This window comes from Callospermophilus lateralis, chromosome 3, assembly GCF_048772815.1.
Source record: "Callospermophilus lateralis isolate mCalLat2 chromosome 3, mCalLat2.hap1, whole genome shotgun sequence".
Classification (NCBI taxonomy): domain Eukaryota; kingdom Metazoa; phylum Chordata; class Mammalia; order Rodentia; family Sciuridae; genus Callospermophilus; species Callospermophilus lateralis.
This window is the reverse complement of record NC_135307.1, coordinates 34,755,932-34,771,301: the sequence shown is the minus strand read 5'-3', so window position 1 is coordinate 34,771,301 and position 15,370 is coordinate 34,755,932.

The window sequence follows — 15,370 nt, the reverse complement described above, 5'->3', positions numbered from 1 at the left end:
ACAGAAAATGTCCTTAACTATGATGTGTGAGTCATGAGATGGTATGAAAGCAGTGAGAAATTGTCCTGCATCATGAAATTTCAAGATCATTTTCATGTTTTTATGCAACCTATTATGTGTAAGATTACCCTAACCAATCCTTGGGCCTATTCAGAAGTAAAGACAATATCCTTAGGATGAACTCCTATCTATAACATCCATGATAGATGTTGGATCCAGGAGGGACTAAATCCATAGTATCATAGAATAAAAAAAAAGACTTTACTAAGTATAAAGTTCATCACAAGCAGCAATATGGGGATGGACTACACAGCTGAGCTGTGGGTAAACAGGATGCTCCTTTCTGAAAATCTGTATAATATAGCTTTCTTGAAGAGAACACACACACACATACACACACACACACACACCCCTCAGCAACTTGTAAAACCTGGATTAGGTGAAAGATTTACTAATATGTAAAACAACAGTAATAAAAAATAAATAAAATAAACACTTTCTTAAACATTCTGATTGCTTTCTGACTTCAAACACCCTCCTTTCCAGCTGGAATTAAATATTCCAAACTGGCTGGCTATAAAATTTGTGGGATGAAGTACAAAATGAAAATTTGGGATTCCTTGCTCAAAAAGCAAAAAAAGTGCTATTAAATATTGTAATATATACTTTTCAATGTTGCAAACCAATTTATTACAAAAAAGGTCTGACTACATTTATAAAACCATCCTTTCACTTATAGAACCATAAAATTACCATCGAAATTTCTTTTTAATTTATTTTTTTACTATTAGTCATTCTTTTTTTTGGTTCTAACTAGATATACATGATAGCAAAATGCATTTTGATTAATTATACACAGATGGAGCACAACTTTTCATTTCTCTGGTTGTACATGATGTAGAGTTGCACCATATGTGCAGTCATACATGTACCTAGGCTAATGATGTCCATCTCATTCCACCATCATTCCTTCCCCCCCATATCCCTTCCCCTTCCCTCCCTCCCTCCCTTTTGATCAATGAAAGTTCCTTCATTCTCCCCATGGCATGCCCCCACTATTAATGATAAGCATCCACTTATCAGAGAAAATATTAGGCCTTTGATTTTTTGAGATTGGCTTATTTTGCTTAGCATGATATTCTCCAACTCCATCCATTTACCTGCAGATGCCATAATTTTATTCTCTTTTAATGCTGAGTAATAATCCATTGGGTATATATACACCACAGTTTCTTTATCCATTCATCTGTTAAAGGGCATCTAGTTTGCTTCCACAGTTTAGCTATTGTGAATTGAGCTTCTATGAACATTGATGTGACCGTGTCACTATAGTATGCCGATTTGAAGTCCTTTGGGTATAGACCCGAGAAGTGGGATAGCTGGGTCAAATGGTGGTTTCATTCCAAGTTTTCTAAAAAGCATCCATACTGCTTAATGGTTGTACCTTTTAGAACTCTTTGTACAAAATACTGTATGACTTAGAAAACACAATGGGATTTATAATAATACCTATAACTAACAATATAAATCTTATAATTGCAAAAAAATTAGTGTCATAAAAAGTTTATATAAAAACTAATATAACTTTCTGAATATGATATGTTGATTAATCATTAGGACTTCTGGCTTGCTCTTCTGCAATTTAACTTATTAGATTTTCAAGATTTAATATTTTAGCAACCTTCAAGCACTATAATTGAAAGCACATTAGATAGTCTTGGTAAACAGAAGATTGCAACTGAATTTCTGAAAATTTCTGATTTTGAGAAATAATACAACAGACACTAGCTCTCTAAAGAGTATTTATACACCGTGACTGTATTCACATAATTAAATGATAAATTAGTATGAAATCTGAATTTGAGTAAGTCTAATGTTGATGTTTCTAGTGGAACAATTTTTCTAAGACAGTTTTACTCCTCAAACCAATTATTTTCTTGTGAGTCTGAATTTAATTTGAAATGTAAATTTATATATCAGCATTTAAATGTTTCCTTTGACATTTTCTGTTACTTGTGGAGATTTGATAAACTGACAGAGGTGTTATGATTTGTGTATAGTTCAAAATGCTTGTTTATGTACCCAATTGCTATATCCTCAATTATAATAAAAAGTAATTTTAAAAATATTTTCTGTGGAAATGCTTGGCTTATCTGAAATTTCACATGAAAATAGTACTCTACTCCATCAGGCAACTGTCCTTATATTTAAGAGCTTGCATATGCTCCTGTATCAAGCCTTTACATCTCTCCTCTGTTCATGCACATGCTCCAACCTCTTATCCACACACACACCCACATACACACAATGTCACAGCTTCTCATTCCCTTTCCTGGAAAACTGAACAATCTGCAAGTAACTGGAAAACACTGAGTCATCTCCTATTTGTTGACAATCATTGTTTTTCAAGTCTTTTCCATCACAGTAATTTAGATGTCATTTATAAGCTCTGCCAGGGGATCTGTTTTAACAGTACTTTGGGTTTTGACAATCTTATCAATTGCTCTAAGCTTAATTAAGAAATTTTCCCTACAAAGTGTTTCTGGGAGGAAAAGGGCCCCATCCAAATGGGATGGCAATGCCGAGATGTCTCCTATTAGCAGAGGTAACAATGCTATGATGTGAATCAGGACACCCAAAGTGTGCAGACACTGCTGTGCAAGCCTCCCCGAGGCAGAGGCTGTGGCTGCAGGTGCAGCTGCAGTTTGGTGACAGGCTGCAGGTCCCCTGGGAGCACTGTGCCTCTGCTGCACAGAGGTAGGTGCCTGAGTCTTCCAGCTGAGAGGTAGAGATGTGCAGGGTGCTGTAGCGCTCCTTAGCATCCGCTGTTGCGTTTAACCTTCCCTCCTGCTTTGTCCCCTGAGTCAGGAAAAACAGACTTATGAGGCCACCATCAGGTTTCTGTCGGAACCACTGCACTTTGTTCATGGTGGTGGAAAATTTGCACATCAGAGTAGGGCTGGTTCCCTCCTGGATCCTCAGGGCAGAAGGAATCTGCTCCACCTGCTGCCCTCTCACCCCTGCTTGGAAAGAGAAAAGCAAACACAGCTGGTGTCACTGGAGAAGAATCCATGACCAATTCACAAACCTGCAGAATATCCCAGGAAACCCCCTGAGGATGGAGCACAGGGAGGGGGCTTGGTGCCAGCTCTCCCTGCCCTCCCTCACACTGTCAGCCCTGGGACACCCCCAGCCCCATCTGGGAGGAATCCGACTCACAGCAAAGCTGCACCCACAGAAGCCCCAGCAGAGCCCCCAGTCCCCTCTGCATGGCTGCTGGCCTGGCTGCTGGGTCTTCTCCCTGCTCTGCAGGTGTCAGGTCTTGGGCCAGACAAGCTTGTTCTTCCAGGCAACAGGTTCCACCTGACTCCCTGAGCACCAGTCACAGCTGAGCTCTGTCCTGCCCCTAACAGGGAGCTCCACCCCCAGTGGCCTAGGGAGACAGCAGTGGTGGCTCCAGAATTGTGTGAGGACAGTGCAGGGGGTAGGGGTTGATGTTTCAGGTGAATGAAAATAAAAGGGCTTTTTCATTTTTTTTTAACAGTTTATACAAAAGAATTTATTTTGAAAAGTGTCTGAGAAAGGAGGATGATGCTTCAGGGAAGAAGCAATGTCTCAACTGGGTGTAGTGGAGCCTCGAAGAGTCACAGGAAGAGTATGCCCATTTCCCAAGTCACATAGTTTGACAAAGGTTTTTGAGCAATCAATTATATAAAAATTCTAATAAAATAAAGTATTTGAGAGCGTGCAATGTATATTAAAAAGTGGACAAACTTCCTTGAAATCAGACGATCATGATCTGCATTGGAAATGTTGGAGTCTGGCTCATTTAAAGAGAAACAGCATATATGTATGTTATTTACCCTGATTTATTTTACACCTCTTCTCTTTTTCTGTCCAACCCTTTCCCCTACACCTTGCAGGCCACACAGCAGATTCCAATGAGGCCACATATTACTGGTCAAGATAAATAGTGTCCTCTCCTTTTTTTTCTTCTATTTTTATTTCTTACGTTCCCCTTTTTCTTCTTATCTCTTTATTCTTCTACCTTCTATTTTCAGCAAACATATATGAAAATACAGGATATTAGGAGTATTAGAAAATTTTCTAATTTGGTAAATTTTGGAAATTTTATTTATAAATAAATTAAATGAAAAGAGTTATGGAGATGTTTTCTATCAAACTTCTGTGTTTACAATGCCCAGTAAAATTCCAATTTTCTCACCTCTGCTCAGAGAATCATCTTTCCAAAGGATTTATAGACATAGGGTTATCAGTGAATATAGATACAGGCTCCAGCTTTCTGAGGTTTTATATAGAATGGCAGAGCTGAAGGCCTGAGATGAACTTCACAACATCATCCCCTGCCCCTGTCTCAGACATGACTGGCTCACATGTTCTCTGGTTTCCTGTATTAACTGTTCACCCTGTGGGATCTTCAGAATAAGTCATTCCTGACGTAGCCTGCAGTGCCCCCTGGTGGACTGAAACCATTAACAAAGGCCTCAGAACACCCACCAAGTCCTCAGCAATCACTTAGCCCAACCCCCTTGACTGCATGTTACATACATAAAATTTAGAGTAATTAAAAGAACAAAAATAGACTTTACATTTTCTAAAAGACTAAATAAAAAGGAAAATTTTATCAAAGAAACAGAAAACAGACTAAAAAAAGTAAATAATCAAGAGTACACCAAGCAACACAAAATTATTAAAACCAAATCCAAACATCAATATTCAAATCTCATGAAAAATTATCTGATCGAATTAAAATTAAAAATATTGTTTCAGAGAAACATAAGAAAATAACCAGGAAAGCTTAACATATACGATAAGATTCTTCCTGCTGTTTCTGTGGGAGAGGACTGGAACCCTCTCCCTCACCCACTAAACCCCAGCAACCATGGAAGACACATCCCCAAAGTATTTCAATTCCAATAGTAAAGGAGAAGTCAAGATAAGAGAAATTTAGCGATAATAACTGCTGTGAGGTAAAATATAAGTCAACAGGGGAAAAAACAGGTAAATAAAGAATTCATATACATGCAGAAAAGAGAATTGGGAACAAATGAAAAATGAGTTAAAGATAAAAGATAAAATACCAAGAATAAATGATGCTGGAGTTACAGAAACTAAAAATGGAAAATTCCATAACCCTGAGACAGCAAAGGAGAAAAGTGACACATCTGAATAACAGCTTTTACATTTTTGTTGCTGGTGCCTCTATCTCCTTTCTTTCACAATTTGGAATATTTTATGAAGTATTTGTAATTGCATGTTGCTGGGCTCTCTAGAAACACTTAAGAGAAGGAGGGTAAAATCTCATTAATTAATTTATTTATATAGGATCAGAAATATGCACAGTGTTGAATCAGGGAGGTTTCAACAGTGTTGATCATGAACTCACCATTTATTCACCTGGAGGATTGCTATGGATTGAATTGCTACCACTCAAAATTTATATGTTGAATCCCTAATCCCAAGAACCTCAGAAACTGGTGTCATGGGAAAAGGTTTTATAGCAGTCATTTTAGGTAAAATGAAGTCAGATAGGTGGGCTCCACCTCAAAATGACTGGTGTTCCCAGAAGAGGAGGAAATGTGGGTACAGGCTGCACATCCTCAGAAGAAGGCCATGTGAGGAGTCAGTGAAGATGAAATCTGCTTACCAAGGAAAGAGGCCTCAGGAGAACTAATCCTGCTGAAGGCTTGACCTTGGACTTCCTGCCTCCAGAACTTGGAGAAAATAAATGTCTATCATTTAAGCTATACACTCTGTGGCTTCTTGTTTTGGTGGCCTTAGAAAACAAATACAGGAGTGCATTTTATTTTATTTTATTTATTTTGTTTTATTTTTTTAAAAGAGAGAGTGAGAGAGGGAGAGAGAGAGAGAACCTTAACATTTATTTTTTAGCTATCGGCGGACACAACATCTTTGTTTTTGTATGTGGTGCTGAGGATCGAACCCGGGCCGCACGCACGCCAGGGGAGCGCGACACCGCTTGAGCCACATCCCCAGCCCTAGGAGTGCATTTTAAATATCCTATTATATGAAACTGATGACAAAGAGCAATTTAGAGTTATACTATACATATAGAATATCTTGCACATTCAACGTTTTACCTTTTATAGCTGTGCTGACTACACTTGCATTTGTCTTCCAAATAACAGTGCTCCCTTATCTTTTCTATCCCTGTGAGAACTGTGTCTTGAAAGCCAAAATATCCTAAACAGTTTTGTCGGTATGCTAGAAAGAGTGGAAGTTTGTACTGAAAATGTTACGTATTTGGTATTCAACAACAAATTGGTGAAATTTTCTTCGTAAATTACTACCAAGCTTTTCAGTATTTTAATTCACTGTTTAGTGAAAAGTGTCATTAAATCTGAAAACTCTCTGGAATATCGGTTGAGAAAAGACTACAATTGTGTGATTCACAGATCTTCGAACTTGTAAGAACAATTATCTAAAATTTGTTCAGAGTATCTGTATATCACTTGCCAAGGATGAATGAATATATCAACTTAGTAGGGTATATAATTAACATTAAAGTATTTTTTTTTGTACTGGGGATTGAACCCAGGGGTAGTTCACCACTGAACCACATCCGGAGTCCTTTTTTAATATTTTATTGAGAGACAGGGTCTTGCTAAGTTGTTCAGGGCCTTGCTAAGTTGCTGAGGTTGGCTTACATTAAATCTTTTAAAATGAAGACCATGGGATGTCAAGAATGTGCTAGTTAATTTAAGTATCCCCTCTGAGGAGAATCAATTGATCCAGTGAGGAACACAAACTCCAGGAGTGGCAACTGCCATTGTGACAGAATTCCACCACAGAGAAGACCATAATTTAGCCACCCACAATTTGATGAATGCCTGAATTCCTAAATATCATAGAAAGTATCAGATATTGAGTCCAAAGTAGTGCCATTTCAATAGCACAATAAGTATTAGAAATGGAGTTTTAAATAAAGGTATTTAACAGGTGTTTGACTAAAATGTTTTTGAGACATCCCATATTGACAGAATATGCAAATATAGGTTAGCCTATACTTTTGTGCTTATAAGATGGCAGCAACAAATAACCTCTAAAAGATTCTGTGTCCAGCCAGGGGTGGACACAGTGGAATGTATAAAAATTTACATTATATTTGTATAGTAAGATACTACTCAGCAATAATAGTAATGAATGATGGATCCTCATGAGAACATTAGTGAACTTCAAAAACACGTTGAGCAAAAGAAACCAGGAATTAAAACCTACCAGACCACCATAGATTTTAATTTCTAAAAACAATTAAGGTAAATCTATGGTGGTAGAAATAAGAACTTCTATTGCCTCCAGAAGGTGGGTTGCCTGGAAAGGGTTACAAGAAAACTTTCTGCAGATGAAAGATTTATTATGTGTCAAGATTGCTTTCAAATTATTGCTTCCTTCTTGTTCTGTTTTTAAGAAATAGGAAATCAAAAGTAAGAGATTAAGACAGTTGGTTGCATTTGAGAAAATTAACTGGAATAATAATCTTCAGACATTTCCACTGGTAAGTGATTGAGTGCCTATTTGTGTTGTAAGTTAAAATATTTTTAATGATTGATTACAGTGCTAGGATTTGGCTGACTGGTACAATGCTTGCCTAGCATGCACAAGGCCCTGAGTTCAATTGCCAGCACTGAAAAAAAAAAGTTACAATTTGCCTAGATGGTATTATTTTGGTGTTAAAAACTGTGAAAAGTCAAAATTAATCTCATTGTCATAAAATTTTATATTTCTAAATTCTTCTTAATATAATTACTAAAGCAATAAAAATAAATAAAGCAAGATTTTTTTTTTTTTATTATTTCTTAAGCTGGAGGCGAGAAGAAGGAGGATGATCTCCAGGTGTTTATGGTCCTTGGTGCATGGATAAATCTGGTCCAATCAGGAGAAAAACACCATTAATAATTCATGCAAGGATAAATTTAATACAAAAAAATTTTAACTGTAACAGGAGATCATGTCAAAAAAGTAAATTGAAGTTTATGATTTTGCCAGACATACAGTAAGCTATTTTGTTGTTAGCTTTAAAGAAAGGAATACTTTAAAAACTCTCTTGCCATATATTCATATAATAAAATTTAAATAAAAGCTAAATATAAGAGGAACTGAAGGCCTCACAAATCAGAGCACAGAAATTCATGCAATTTCCCTATTTTCAACTTAAGCCATCACCCCACACTCAGGTTTCTTTGGTGTCCCCCAAATCATAGGCTGTTTCCAAAGAATAAACCTTAGTCTCTTGTATTTTGTGAATGACAGTTGCTATTGTAGAAGGTGGTGGAGGACACATAGGGGTTGCACTGCTACTTAAAAAGTGTTTTAAGCAATTCTCCTGTTTTAGGGCACACAACCCTCCAAACAGCATCATCTCCCAGTATCTAAAAGGAAAAAGTATCACAAGCAAAATATTCTTTATGACCCAATAAACTGATATACATCATGCAGCTGTGATAGACAAGGCAAAAGAAAATCTCCACTATTACAAAGACAATAAGATACCTGCAGTTAAATCCAAAGGCACATCTTTTTAAACCATCCTTCTTCTCTTATAGTCCTGGCAACCATCCTTCCCGTTTTGTATAAGAAACGACTTAACAACATGGGGGATGCTGGCATTCCCTTCCTGACCAATTACAGATAAGAAATTCATCCTAGAATTTTCCTTTTCCAGACTCTGGACACTGCCTCTCTATCTTGGCATCATCTCACTGAGAAATTATTATTCTTACTGAGAAAAGGGTGGATATCTCTACATATTTTGGGTAGTGGCTAACCTATTTTGGAGTTCTGCCATGTATGTATGCCACATAATTAACCCAAGAAAATAAAGAAGTGTTCCATTTTCTCTTTCTTGTGGAAAGACTTATAGGGAGGTGATCAGCGCCTCATTGGGGGGTTCTTCTTCCTGGCAAGGAAGGTGTAAGCCACCTAAAAATTAAAGTCTAAATTAGTGAAGGAAAAAAGACAAAGTTGGAAAGATAGTTTTAAAAAGGTGGAGCCCCTGATAGGTCCAGTCCACATAAGAGCTGGAGCTAGACAATTAGAAAATGGCTCTTTTGGTTTATTTAAAGGGGTACATCAAAGGCAGGGATAAGGTTTCAGGAGTGGAGTCTTGCTTCTTGATGTCTTGCAGTCAGCAGGTTGATTGGCATCTTGGCAGGTCACGCCCATCTCTAAGGGGCTGTGCGGCTGGGAGGTTGTGCAGGTCACCCCATCTCCAGTGTTGTGTGGGACCAGGCAGAGTGGAATAAAAATTCACAATGTTTTTGGGCGATCTTACTCTGTGGGATTGCCACGGGAAGTTCCCAAACACCAGATGTTGCTATTCACTAGACTGCGATGCTAATGTAGTCCATACACAGCCCACAGGTGGCTTTTAACAAAAATGTAAATTCTTCTTCTCCTTCCTTTCGTATATTTTGTTTTTTCTTTAAGAATCGACTGTTGGGCTGGGGATGTGACTCAGTGGTAGAGCAATTGCCTAGCATGCATGAACCCCTGGGTTCAATCCCTAGTACCATAAAAAAGGGACCTATTGTTTCTTTGGATGATTCCCTCAGAAATCACCAGCTTATCAAAGACATTACACATCTGCACCATCATATGCCACAGCTGTCTCTGAACACAATATACTCCTACATATCCTGGGAGAAGATCAAGGAGATAGAATTACATTCAAGGATGAACATAAAGAACATTTCCTTCATTGGGAAGTTCTATCTTTTTGAAATCATGTATTTCTAGCATGGTTGAGGAACTGTGGTGACAGACTGTTTTTACCCTCACCGTTAAGGCATCTTGTTTGAGGCTTGTTTACTTCTTGTTCTTTTGCAGTGTTCTAGGGGTTGGTTTAGATGACTTTGATAGCATAGCAATGCCTAGGGTGGATGTCAGATGGCTATGATAGCAGAGTAGTTCCTGGTCCCCAAACCAGAGAGATCTAAGGCAGATTCTCAGCCACCAGGCCCCTGGTTGCTACTCAGAGTTTGTGCTCAGCTCCCGCTGCAGATTCTGCCACTGTGTCACTCAGAGCACAGTAGTACACAGCCGAGTCTGACTCTTGAATGGAAGCTTTCTTCAAGTGGAAGGAGGAAGTTTCTTTATTGTACGTGGCTTCAAAACCTTTGTTGCTGCCCTTCTCATTGGCTTTTGAGACTCTAAAAAGGAGCTGTGGACCTTCTCCAGTATATTGGACATACCAGAATAGGGCAGGATACTGTGAGGTTTCATAGGAACAGTTCACAGTCAGGGAAGTCCCTTCAGAGATGATCACCTGGCCTTCTGTCTGGGTCACCGAGTCACCATTACTTCCTCCTAAGAAGAAAAAAATAATAACTCAATGCAGGGTACCTTCATCACGGTTAGCATTCTGCCTCTTAGAGAAATATTGGTTAAAAGTTGCATCAGCATGGTGGAACCAAACACTCTAAGCTCTATGTGCCATTTTCCTTACCAAACATTAAGACTAATACAATCACTGGTCCTGGGGCACAGTTCATTTTCAGAGCCTCTGCAGTCCTTGGATCCTGAATTCACAGTGTAAGGAAAGGTTCAGGTCACAGTGAGGATTCATGTGAGCTCAGAAGTAAAACAGGAAGTGTGTGTGTGTGTGTGTGTGTGTGTGTGTGTGTGTGTGTGTGTTAGAAGTGCACCCCCTTGTGGGCAAGATTGGAAACTCAGTGGATTGCTGACTTGCTCTCTCCAGTCAGTACTGTAGCTCTGCTTCTGGCTTCTTTTCTAAGACACCTGTTAGCTGTCAGATGGCCTATCGCAATTCACATAATAGTTGGTATTTTTCATAAGCTTATTTTTGCTCTGTACCTCAGATTCCTTGGAAACTCCATGCCATGCCACTTCTAAAAAGAATTTAATTTTAACTTTCCGTATTTAGCCATTTTTGTCCACTCTGTGAGCCACTGAAAAATCATCTGAGCAAGTTTTAGGATAAAATCAGAGGAATGTCAAGCCGTATTTAATCACCAGTACATGACTTTGGATAGCAGAGACTTTAAATTTTGACCAATCTTGTTATTCCCATTCATGTAACGATGTCAGAAACTTAGCAGGAGGTTAACAAATATTCTTAAATGTAAAGGAAGTTGAGGACACTCCCGCTCTGAGTATCATCTTGCTGTATAAATATGTAAATTTATAAATTAAGTTGAAGAAATCCACTATTTAAAATATCATATTACTTCACATTTAAAAAGACACTCATTATAAAAGATGCAATTTAATAATTTTTTAAAAAGAAATTTTATATTACATGTATATTGATTAAAAATTGAAAAATAGCTGAGGATATAGCTCAGTGATGGAGTACTTGCCTTGCATGCATGGGTTCAATCTGTAGCACCAGAATTGAAAAAGATATAGCTCTTATTATGAAGAAATGTAGTAATGAACATTATTACATCCTTATAAAATTATCTGTCATCATTTTCTTCTGCCCTAGGATTTTAATCATACCTAGATAATGTGATTAGCCTATGCACATCAGGCAAATTCGTTACTGTTTGTGGCTTCAAAACTGTTGTTGTTCTGATACTAAATCTTTCATGTAAATTTTACCTCAAGTGTGCTCCCTTCAAACGTCCACTGCCAACATTATTGAGCAATTGAGGTCAATAAAATTATTATCCTCACACAACAGAAAACTCACAGAATATGGGTTTTTCTGAAGAAATCAAAGAATGAATTCAATCTCAGCTTCCAGGATGGGTAGATGTGTCTGCTGCTGTGATGAATCATCTCATAGCCCAGGGAACAGACAATATTTAGCTAGTGATCAACTTTAAAATACAGATTTGGAGGTATCTCCACTTACTTATAAAAATAAGACTAAAAAAAAAAAAAAACTCAGGTGGTTTGTGGTGCAGCCATTTTGATACAAGTTTGCAAAATGATCTTTGGAAACACTGTCCAAGTGAGGCACTCCTGGGTTCAGAACAGAAGGAGATTCTAACACAAACAGGGTTTTAAAACAATTATTCTGCATGATAGAACTGAAGTGACCAAAGCAAAACCAAAATGCATTTCCAGGAAGATGAAGGAATAGGGAGATCGCTTCCCTGGTGACTCCAAGAAAAGCAGATGAGTGGCTCTTCAGCTAGGTGGGTGAATGAAGAAAATTAAGGGGGACGTTACTGGAATTTAATACTGAACACTCAAAACAGATCAGGGACTCAGGTGATTGAATAAAATAAAATAAGGGGAAACATTCCCCAGCCCCATAGCTGCATCAGCAAGTGAAGGCACAAGCCAGAACAGTCCTTCCATGAACACAGTACAGCAATAAGGGAATTAAAGGAAGCCCCATTCTCAGGAGGACTGAGACTTCTGGGGACATGGAGAGTTTAGAAATCAGAGTCATTGCCCAGATAAACAGTAAGCTGCACTGCACAATATCCTCATAAGGGAAAAACGTCACCATCTCTTCCCATGTCAGGTAGAAGACAACATAAGGAATTATTTTGCAGCTGAGAAATAAGCCTGGAAAATGCATACTGCATGCAGAGAGTGTGCCTAAGTGACAGGAGAAAATCAAACATGGAGAGAGGTTTACACAGGGTAATACTGTTCATGGTAACCCATCTGGATTCCCACTCCCCTTCCAATCCAGCTGCTTGCAGGACCAATGGGGAGAGAATTGCCTGACCAGGAATTTGAAAGGGTGGGGGCAGGAGAGATTGAGTTTGGAGACTGAATCACAGACCAGGAATCATGGAGTCCACAGGTAGGTAACATAGTGGATTAAGATTAGGCTCCTACACCACATGAGTGGAACCCAAAGGATATTCCTGGTCTGTTTTCTTCCAGCATGGACCGGCAATTACTGGGTCCCTGAGGTGCTCTGACTTAAAATCTCCAGACCAACTGGCATTCAGCGAAGAGACTGGAGATACTTAAACCTATACTCTGCCTCCAGGAATTCCTCCTCCAGGATTAACTTTCTTATCCTAGAAACCCCACCCACCCAAAGGGTGGAGAAAGCATTACACTTGCATCTAATGCATTTAATCTCTGAGAAGGGAAGCTGAGAATATTTTGAACTCCAAGAGAAACAAGGGTGTTCAATTTTTCATCAAGATCTTTTTTCCCCCTTTTTCTCTTACATTTCTATCATTTTTGAAACCAATATTTTTCATGCATCAGTTTATTGATGACTGGGATGTCTGAATAGTATATTTCAGTTTTGTTTTATACCCTTTAAAATTTTTTTTTCTATTTTTAATTTTTATTTCATATATATTTTTTCTCTCCCTTATTTGTTTGCCTTGAATCTCTTTCTCTCTTTTCTCCTGCTAACAGCCAACTTCTATCATTCACTCTTTTACTCTTCCTGTATTTTTTTATTCTATATTCTCTCCTCCTCCCTCAAGAACATCATGTCTTACACCACTTCTGTTCTCTCTTTGTCCAGCATTTGGCAAACTTACTGTTTTCATTGTAGGTAACAACTGAACACAACATTTCTGTTTATTGTGACAAAATTGCACACAGCATAGTAGGAGCTATTTGGTTTAATGTGGTATTTTTTTGCATTGGTTGCTGTTATTATTTGTCTCCCCCTTAAAGACAAAATACTGGAAAATTTCAGGGAAATTATAAGTCTACAGGGTAGAAACTATACTGCTTCACATCCACACTGCTAGATGGGTAGACATAAAAAACAACATGAAAAAACAAGGGAGCAAATCACCCCCCAAAAACCAAGATACTCCAATAAAAGATCCAGTGACACCCAGTGAAAGAAATGACAGAGAAGGAGTTTAGAATGTATATAATTAAACAGGTTTGCAAGGTAAATTATAATGTAAGTAGTGAAATCATAGATAAAATTCAGGTGGTGAAAGATCACTTCAATAAAGAGGTAGAGATTCTGAAAAAATCAAGCAGAAATCCTTGAGATGAAGGAATCAATAAAATAAATTAAAAATTCAATGGAAAGCATGACCAATAGATAGACCACTTGGAAGACAGAACTTCAGTCAACGAAGACAAACTATATAATCTGGAAAACAAAGCTGACAATGGAGAAAAGATGTTAGGAGATCATGCACAGAACTTTCAAAAAATATGGAACAACATGAAAAGATCAAATTTCATATATTTCAGGATAGATAAAGGTTTGGAGACACAAAGAAAAGGAATGCACAATCTTTCCAATTAAATAATATCAGAAAAATTCTGAAATATAAAGAATGAAATGGAAAATCAAATACAGGAGGCTTATAGGACCCCAAATGTCCAAAACTAGAACAGACTCACACCAAGGTATATTATGAAGAAAATGCCTACCATATGGAATAGGATAGAATTTTGTAGGCTACCAGAGAAACATGACAGGTTTCACCTAGAGGGAAACCAATATGGATCTCAGCTGATCTCTCAAACCAAACCTTCAAAGCTAGGAGGTCTTGGAATAATATATACCAAGCTCTGAAAGAAAATGGATGCCAACCAAGAGTTCTACACCCAGCAAAAGTAGCTTCAGATTGGAAGATGAAACAAAAACCTTCCACAATAAACAAAAGTTAAAAAAAATTACAACTAGAAAGCCTGCACCACAGATCATTCTCAACAAAATATTCCTTGAAGATGAAATGGAAAATAAAGTGAAAACATAAAAGGGGAGAGCTACACTAAAGATTGGCTAAATAGTAAATCAAAGAAAAAACTAATTCAAATTATAAATTAGAAATAAACCTGGGAATACAAATCATATCTCAATAATAACCTTGAATGCTAATAGCTTAAACTCATCAATCAAAAAACAGAGACTGGCAGATTGGATTAGAAAGTAAGAGCCAACAATATGCTGTCTCCAAGAGACTCACCTTATAGGCAAAAATATCCACAGATTAAAGGTGAAAGAATAGGATAAAACATATCACTCACATGGGTCATGTAAACAAGCAGGGATTTCTATCCTCATATCAGATAATGTGGACATACACAATATAAACAGATCAATTTTAAGCAGTGAAATAGAAAATACCATCAAAAGCTTACCAACTAAGAAAAGTCCAGGACCAGACAGATTCTTAGCTGAGTTCTACAACCCTCAAAGAAGGATCAACACCAATACTCCTCAAATCATTCCATGAAATAGATAAGGAAGGAACCCTACCAAACTCATTCTATGAGGTTAATATCACCCTGATTACAAAATTAGACAAAGACTCATCAAGGAAATAAAACTTCAGACCAACATCCCTGATGATCATAGATGAAAAATTCTCAATAAAATTCTGGTAAATCACATAAAGAAACATATTTAAAAGATAGTGCAGCAGGATCAATTGGGGTTCATACCAGGGATTCGAGTTTGGTT